The 9,071-nt window shown below is 37.4% G+C and overlaps 1 long non-coding RNA gene across 2 annotated transcripts; it reads right to left on the reverse strand.

The window, feature by feature from the left end:
• Positions 1-475: 475 nt before the first annotated feature.
• LOC126176964 (uncharacterized) lies at positions 476-8,788 on the reverse strand. Of its 2 annotated transcripts, none has more exons than XR_007535716.1 (3): positions 4,835-8,788; positions 1,969-3,921; positions 476-1,641 (listed from the first exon to the last, which is right to left on the reverse strand). It is a non-coding gene; the product is annotated as an uncharacterized LOC126176964 (long non-coding RNA). The 2 variants fall into 2 exon arrangements; XR_007535717.1 differs by having other exon boundaries at positions 1,969-2,197; positions 4,835-7,927.
• Between the last annotated feature and the right edge of the window lie 283 nt (positions 8,789-9,071).

Below are 9,071 nucleotides of genomic sequence, written 5' to 3' on the forward strand. Positions count from 1 at the left end.
ATCACATTCTCTGCCACAATTTCGATTCTCTCTCGTCATGCCCTGCAATGAGGAATATCCTACCCACTATTCTACCCTCTATATGGTGAGTAGCAATCTATCCTTCTTGTAACATTGTTGATAAGAATATTATGTACAGTAAATAATCAAGCATGGTGCAGAAATATTTTCATGAATCTTGGGATTTTTAAATGCGTGTCTGACAAATACACTCATCAATGTTACTCACAACAAACAACATAGTTCATTTCAAATTAAATGTCATAAATTAACACAATACAATTTATGAACATTATTTTCATAAGAACTCTGCACAAACAGACAAGCTTTATTTTAATTAAGAGGCTTTAGAAAGTTGTACACAAAAAAGTGGTAGGATACTGGTAAGCCTTCATAAATTGAAAACTAAATTAAAATATTATGTTTTAAGCAGTTCCCATGAATTATCTAAATATTTGTATAATGTTTGTAAAAACACACCAGTGGAGGTTGATGATAATAAGCTTCAATGAATATGCTACATATTACCTGTCATCTTTTGACAGCAATGAGTATATCTACTTATTAGTTCATAGTTTTGATCGAATAACAGCAGAATAGTATTCCTAGAAGTTGTAGCCTTCCCACTGACTCTGAAAGACATTTACTTATGCTCATATCGATGGCAAATACTGTATCATAATAAGTACCTTTACCATGTAACAATCAGATTCAGATCAATAGTGATAGTTTGCTATTAATGTTGTCAGAAAAAGCAGCTGATCCTAGCTACACCTCTCTGATTTTATACATTTGAATTGTTAAGTTTTTTGATGGAAGCTCTGCAATAGAAAGTGTGAATGAGTGCACATTCATTGCGACTGGCCATTGCTACAGATGATGCAATGATATCCTTGGTGGTAAGTAATCAACAACATATTAAAGAAACATACAAACAAGAATGTCTGGTTTGTAATCATGTCATCATGTTTAGCATTCTACTGTTGTGTCAACTTGTATGACATTCATAAAAGAAAGAACAGCTGTTATTGAAGTGCGATGGTTGAATATCAGAAGATTTCGGGTTATTCTCACATTTTCTTGTGTGTTCAACAATATCACACTTCTCTTCCAAATTAATTTATCCAAAATCACAGGAGTTCATCACTTACAATTAAACAGTGATTAATAATTAACACTTTCTGAAGAATAATGTTTAATTTATATATGTACAGCAGACTTTGCTCTCAATAAATGGTAAGTAAAATGATGTGCTTAACTAGGAAAATAACACACAAACTGACTCAACAAAATGCCTCATATGCGATATTGATTTATTGAAATGCTTGCAATCACACTGTAAAATCCTTTTACAGTCAAAATTGCTCTTATTTCACTGTAAGTTCCTGAATCTGTCACAGATGTTTCTTCTTACATGTGTTGCGAGAGTAAACCTATGCTTAAATTTGCGACCACATGAGAAACATGCATGTCTTCCTTCTTGTCCACATTCTACACGCAGATGGCGTTGGAGAGAAGTATTCAGGTGATAATATTTTCCACAGTTATTGCACACAAATCTTGCCTCTAAACCAATTCTTTCATCAGAGCCCTCCACACAATTTTCAGACCAGTTAACTGCTTCCACTGGCCATGTAATCCCTAAATGAAAAACTAAATGTCAGTAAAATTCTATAAATTTTCTAATATTAACAAAAGCGTTACTTGAGTTTTAAACATGTACATTTAATATGCTGAATATTAAAAAAAAATCACACACTGGTTCATTGCTTTTACAGTATCAATTGAGTGAAATGATACAGAAGTTATTACTCAAGGCACACTGGATGTAAATGTCAGAAATGATACATAACATCAAAGCTACTTGTAAGAAACGATAATACAAAGATACAAAGAACAAAAAAGAAGAATAGAGCAGAGAATGTGTGGGGTTCTCTGTCAGCATAAACAAGAAGTGGCTATTCCCACCTGCGTCTGTGAACACCTAAGTGATTAACAAGGTGATGCTTATGCTTGAAGCGACGACTGCAGATGGAGCAACAAAGGTTTCCCTCTTTTCCACATTCTAATCTCATATGCCTGCGCAATGAGATCATCCAGCGATATACTTTGAAGCAATTAGGGCATGAATACTGCTGATTCCAATTGCTGTCTGGAGCAGCCCAGCTTTGTATGTGTGGAACAGTTAGCATCTGGCCTACAAAATTGATTATCCTGTATTACACCATCACAGAGCACCTGGAGGTATTCTCCTACTGTATAATGGATACATAAGCACTCTATAAGCCTCATATAATATAGTCTGTGTAAATGCTGCACATGAGTGGCACTTATTTCAAATTTTATATTCAACAGTAACAACAATATACTGAAATCTGAAATGTAAATGCATTCCCTTAGGAACAAGATTTTTCTGTTTCTCCTGTTACTACAGCCTAAATGACCAAGTGAAACGCATTTATCATTACACAAAATCAGTATCTGACATTATAGCTCCAACATTTTGATCCACAGATAACTACAAATAATTTGAATACATATTTTAGAAACGCAGGAATGCGCTCAAGTGTGAATACATTTGTGACTGAATAATGGCGCGTATATGGGTCTAATATACTTAATGATGCCTGTATGCTTTGTATAAAGGAGATAAATAAGGAATTTAATTAGAAATTAATTTTGGAAACTGCAGCACCTATAAAATAACAGAAATGAAAATTAAATCTCAAAAGAAATTCCAACATTGTAACAATAATTATTGTGGTTGTAGCTTATATCTACAATGTGGTTTCTCACGATATATGCAATCACATTTAATACATTGATTCTTGTAAATAGCATCCAGATTTGTGTTATAATAACATCAACAAGATTACTACATTTTCTTTTATAATGATAGTCTATAAAATAAAAATTAGCATCACTACACCTCAAATTTATAAAAATGAAAACAAATTAAAAGGAAAAACTGTGCCAACATATGTAGAATTTATAAGCCGTTAATGGAAAAAATAGTTAATAAATTACAGCATTACTTATTCACTCGTTAATTTTTGTTGACACTGACTGCAAAGGTACCCAAATTCTTTTCCAAAAATAAATTCCATACAAAAACATGATGGACAAGCCATATTTAAAAACTTCTGATGAACAAGAATCACCCCTTCTCAGAATCGCAACAAAGTCTCAATTCTCTACGTGTGTCCAAGACGTACCTATTGATTATTGAGACAAATTACATTTTAGGAAAGATTATTCCTTTAACAGCAATTAGTCTCAATCCATTAATATATAGTAATCAAATTTTCACATTTAAAAATTCATATTAACCAATAGAAAATTATTCATATTTTGGATTTTGCAGTTCTTGTATTTTTTTCTGTGTTCGCAGTTAAAATTATTGGATATGGGTTCCGCCTTTTATGCAAAACACTGTATTTTCTTGTTACCCAAAAATGTTTTGGCACCTCTGTGCCACCATCAGTGGGTTTTGTTTATTGAACAACTTGATTTTACATTATTTGGTGTTGCAGGGTCATCTGTATGGTGTCCTACACTGATACCTTGTCATGTTTTATTGGGACTGACCCTTCTTCTTTCACATTCTGAGGGCACTGCACACACGTTAAACATACTTTGCGCAAAACAGAAATTGCGCAATCAGAGTAATTATTCTTCTGAGTCTTCCCCTCATGGTATTCTAACACATGCAATCCATTTTAATAATTAACCACATAATTCAATAGCACTGTGGATTTACTGACTTGACATCTTCTATATTTCATTCTTAGAAGCACAAAGTTTTGTCTATGACTGACACTGACAGTCTTATCTTTGATGTAGGCACATTTATCCCAAAGAGTTGCGCCAAGTGGTTGTAATTCTGTCATTGACTCCCACTGAAGATGGCTGCAAGGTTGTCTGCAAATATATCAGAAGAAGAAATTTTAACATGCAACATTCACACCAGGAAGATGATGGTATATCCAGTCCATGTCAAGAAACACTTCTCCATGCATTAATGAATACCACACCCAGAAATAATTCTCTGACCCCTCTGCAAGTAGTTTTACTGAGTGAAGAGCCATTGTGTATACGAGACTGTACTTGCATTCTCATGTATTAATGCATGTCATATCCAGAATGAATTCCCTGAATTCCCAAAAAGTAACTGTATCGAGTGAATTGCCACAGTGGATATGAGACCAGACTGGCATTCAGGAGGACAGGAGTTTCTAATCCTTGTCCAATCATCCCAATCTAAATTTTCTGTGGTTTCTAATATCCTTTACATTAAATGCTGAGAATGTTCCTTGTAAAGGATGTTGCTGATTTTCTTCCCCAATTAAAGCTTGTACTTCACCCTGATGATGAACCATCAACAGAATGTTAAGACTCATCTTCCCCCTTCAAAACTGTGAAAACGTTTGACAGCAACAATTCAACATTATTTGTCTATACATAATAATAACCACAAAAACAGCAATTAGACATACTGCTGACAGTGTATTTGCATGAACCACTTCAATGAATAATTAACTACATAATTAACAAATTAATCATTACTCTGAAGGATTTACTGACAATAAACTGAAAACAGTGGCGGATTTGGATGCATATGGCGATCTTGTTGAGAAATTGTCAGTTAACTTCTCTGAAGTAAGTCCAGTTGTCATTACAGGCTAGTTTTATCAAAAACTGTTGAACAGGGATTCAAACTACGATTGTAATTGACTGGCAACTCTGCATCAACTGCATCTTACAAAACACACCAAAAACACCAGTAAAAGAGAAAATAAAACTTTTTGTGTACTCAGGTATATAGTAAACTCACTATTATCTGCGAGCGGATTATATGTGGCCTATTTCTCCCAACTTTCTTCCTTCCTTTTTTTTAGCTGCTGGATGCTGAAAATTTTTCTTCTCCCTGGAAGGATAATGTCATGTTACAATATGAGTGTAGTAAACAACGTGCTGTTCAAACACCTCAAGTGCTGGACTGTACTGTTGCAGTGGATACTGTAGTCATTTGGTTTCTGTTATTGCTACACACAGTCTTAAAAGCAAAAATGTGTTGTTATCATGATACAGCAGAAACTGTAAATAATACACAAACCTGAAGAAGGCAACACCGATAAGTAGAATCTGGCACTGATTTACAATGCTGGTGAAACAACAATCTGTGATATTTGGAAAACAACACAAAATAATTGAATTTTTCAAACTACCTTCTTCCACACACAATTCAGATAATATCCATGACGGTAATACCAAGAAAATTTGTACTTATACAGAAGAAGACAAAAATCATTCTTCCTGCACACATTATGAAGATGGAATCGATAGGAGCTAAAATGATACTGGTACACTATGGGCCCTCGAGACATCCAGCTTGACAGGAAGCAACATGCAGATCTTGATGAATGTTTGTCATGCTTGCTGCCAACGTAATGTGTAAGAAACATGTTTCATCACCAAGCAGTCATGTACCAGTGAACTGTGAACTCATATTCACATGATCTTCATTTGTGGTATCTCAACCATAACTTCATATAATTTCACTATATCTTTAATTTAAGGCTGCTACTTACAGCAAATAGTGTTAAGGTTGATGGATGGATGGGTGGATGGATGGACGGATGGATGGGTGGGTGGGGTTAAAGGAACCAAACCATGAGGTCACCACTCCCATAATCCTTTGTGTGACAATCTGGGAATCAGAGAGGAAGGACACAAAAGACAAATCACAATGGGCTCAACTGTATCTGAGAATCAAGAGTCAGAAACAAGTAGAAGTGAGAGAGGGGTAAAAGGGTGAAGGTGGAAGAGTTGCCCTGCCTAGGAAGCAGCTGGAGACCCAGTGACACATTATGCAGCTAGAAACAAGTCCTCTGCATCTGAATGGTGCTGCCATACCCTCTATAACCACAAGTAAACTAGCTACATGGACAAGATAAAATCTCAGGAAAGAGAACAATTACTTAAAGTCTGTCAACCAACAATAGATGTGAAAGAATAACATGACTTAAAAAGGTGAAAAGGGCATGAGCTATGATGGACCACTGAGCAAGGGCAGCCGTGGGACCCTCGGTTCGGAGCAGGTGATGGGGGCACCCCTCCAATCCCTCACGCAGCCAATGAGGCTAATGCGCTGTATGACACAGAGAGGACAAAAAACTAAACTCACAAATAAAAAATTAAACCAAACCAACTGCTCTGGTGTTGACTGCTAGCACCAGCATTATTGCATCAATATATTTAAAGTTTCACCAAAAGGTGGCCAGGACAGTAGATTCCCTAATTAGTTAAAACTTCTGGGCTAAGAGGCCATGGTCGAACAGTAGAAATTCTTGCTGATGTTTCATTGCTAGCTGCAGGCAACATCTTCCAAGGTGAGTCAACAACTGGCTCCTGGACTGTGGAGGTCCCGTTTATGTAGAGTGCATAGAGGGTGCCATCACTTGTCACATGCTGTCACCAGTGAAACTATCTCTGACAGTCAAAGTTGGCAGCCATATCTTATCTAACTTTAAGGCTTCTTCTTTTCTGTTAAAATTATTGTGGTGTTTATAAATCTTCTTGGTGTGTCTAAAGATTGTTTCAACTTGGAAAACTTGGGCCATAACCTTCCCAATACGGTCCATGATATTGTGGATAAATGGAAGAAAAATTTTCCCAGTCAATGGGTGCTGTTGTTGTTGTTGTTGCATGTTTTTGGACACACTTCTTCTGGGATGGAGTGCTCAGCCTATCTCATTATCAGTGTATCCATTTTTCTTACAAGCTGTTTGCAAATGATCTAGTTTCTCTTGCAAATAAACTGGCTCACAGATTTCATTAGCCCTGTCCATCAAAGTTTTAATAACACCTCTCTTCTGCCTGGGATGATGGTTCAAATCGTTATGGAGGTAATGGTCGGTATGTGTATCTTTCCTATATACTTTATGACCTAAGGTCCAATCTGCCCTTTTAATTACTGAAACATTCAAAAATTAAGCTGTCCATTGCTCTCTGACCCCCTAGCAAATTGTATCTTGGATTAACACTATTTAAATGCACCAAGAAACCATTCAATTCCTCTTCATTGTGATATCACAAAAGCATCATCCACAACATCAATACCACTTCAGAGGACTTTTATTGGCTGACTGCAGCGCCTGCTGTTCAAAAAATTCCATAAAAAGATTAGCAAGTGGACTTAGAGGGCTTTCCATTGTCACTCCTTCAATCTGCTCACAGAACTCATAATTATACTGAAAATAATCATGGATAGGAATGTCAAAACAAAGATACCATACCAGTGGGAAACTTATCAGCCACGTAAGAAAAAGCTTCGTTAATCAGAACCATGGTGAACAGGGATACCAAATCAAAATTGACAAGAACATTAATTGGGCTGACAGTAATCTCCTTCAATTTTTCAATAAAGTGCATAGACTTCTTAATATGATGGTTAGTTTTTCCAATATACAGTTGTAAAAAGAAGGTGAGATGTCTAGCCAACTCTTGAGGAGTGGATCCAATAGCACTTGAAGAGTGAAGGCAACCATACGAAGATCAGTGATGTTTTGGAGCCTACCACTTACAAAAAGTTGAAAAAGGGTCCTACAACAAAAGTGTTAACAGCTACCAATCATTTAATAAAAAAGTCTTCCATTCCTACAGATGATAAAAAGTACCCTTGAAAAAAAAAGAAGAAGAAGAAGAAGAAGAAGAAGAAGAAGCAGCAGCTTACCCTCCTAGATTTTATGGGCTACCTAAGGTGCATACGCCTGCTGTCCCACTGAGACCAATAGTGAGTACTACTGGATCCCCTACTGAGGTTTATATTGGAACAATGAAAAGAAGTGTTAATATCCGCCTAACCGAACAAAAACGAAACTGTCATCTGGGAATCACTGACAAATCAGCTGTAGCAGAACATGTTTTTGAAGATGGTGATCATGAATTAAAATTTAGTGAGAAAAGCATGCTAGTTATGACATAGCATTATTATGCATGTACGTACAGAAAAGCCATAGAGATTTATAAACATCACAATAATTTTAACAGAAAAGAAGAAGGCTTAAAGTTAGGGAAGATATGGCAGTTGACTTTGTACCAATGATGTGACAATTGATTCCTAGTTTCCAACAACTGTCAGCATGGAGTCAACCGAAGGTCTGGTTCTGCTACCCCCACCACCAAAGTTGGCATCCTGGTAGCCAATTTAGCCACCCAGTAAGCATATTCATTCCCAAGGATCCCAATGTGACCAGGGGCCCATAAAAAGATGTCTGACCATCCAGCATGGTGGAGATATACAGGAGATCCTGGATAATCACAACCAATGAGTGTTGAGGGTAGCACTGGTCGACAGCCTGAAGACTACTCACAGAGTCACTGCTGATTAAGAACGGCTTGCCAGTGCAAGAATGAATGTGGTTCAGGCCTCGAGCAATGGTTACCAATTCCACAGTCAGTACACTGCATCCACTCAGCATCAGGTGTAGTTCATTGCACCTTGCATATGCGTAGGCAAACCTGGTTCACCCACTGACTTTAGAACCATTAGCATACACCATGTCTGAGCCTGGAAATGCACTGAGGACATCCAGGAACAGGTTGTGAGAAACCACAGGGTCTATAGAGTCTTTTAGTCCACAGGAGAGGCCAAGGCAGATCTGAGAATGGGTTACACACCCTGGGAGTGCATGTGATTGCTCAAAATGGCTCTGAGCACAATGGGACTTAACATCTGTGGTCATCAGTCCCCTAGAACTTAGATCTACTTAAACCTAACTAACCTAAGGACATCACACACATCCATGCCTGAGGCAGGATTCGAACCACCGTAGCAGTCGCGCGGTTCCGGACTGAGCGCCTAGAACCGCTAGACCACTGCGGCCGGCATGTGATTGCTCCCTGACACGAAGTAACAATGGAGAAAGATGGAGTTCAGAGCAGAGATTTTGTATGCGAACTGCAATCATGATGCCAAACCCTGACCTCTGTTATGGGAGGTCAATCTCCCTAACAGGAAAAAGTACACGGTAGTTCAGATGCTCAGTTGAGCAGTAGCTGGTGACGAC

The sequence above is a fragment of the Schistocerca cancellata genome, chromosome 3, assembly GCF_023864275.1.
Source record: "Schistocerca cancellata isolate TAMUIC-IGC-003103 chromosome 3, iqSchCanc2.1, whole genome shotgun sequence".
Classification (NCBI taxonomy): Eukaryota; Metazoa; Arthropoda; class Insecta; order Orthoptera; family Acrididae; genus Schistocerca; species Schistocerca cancellata.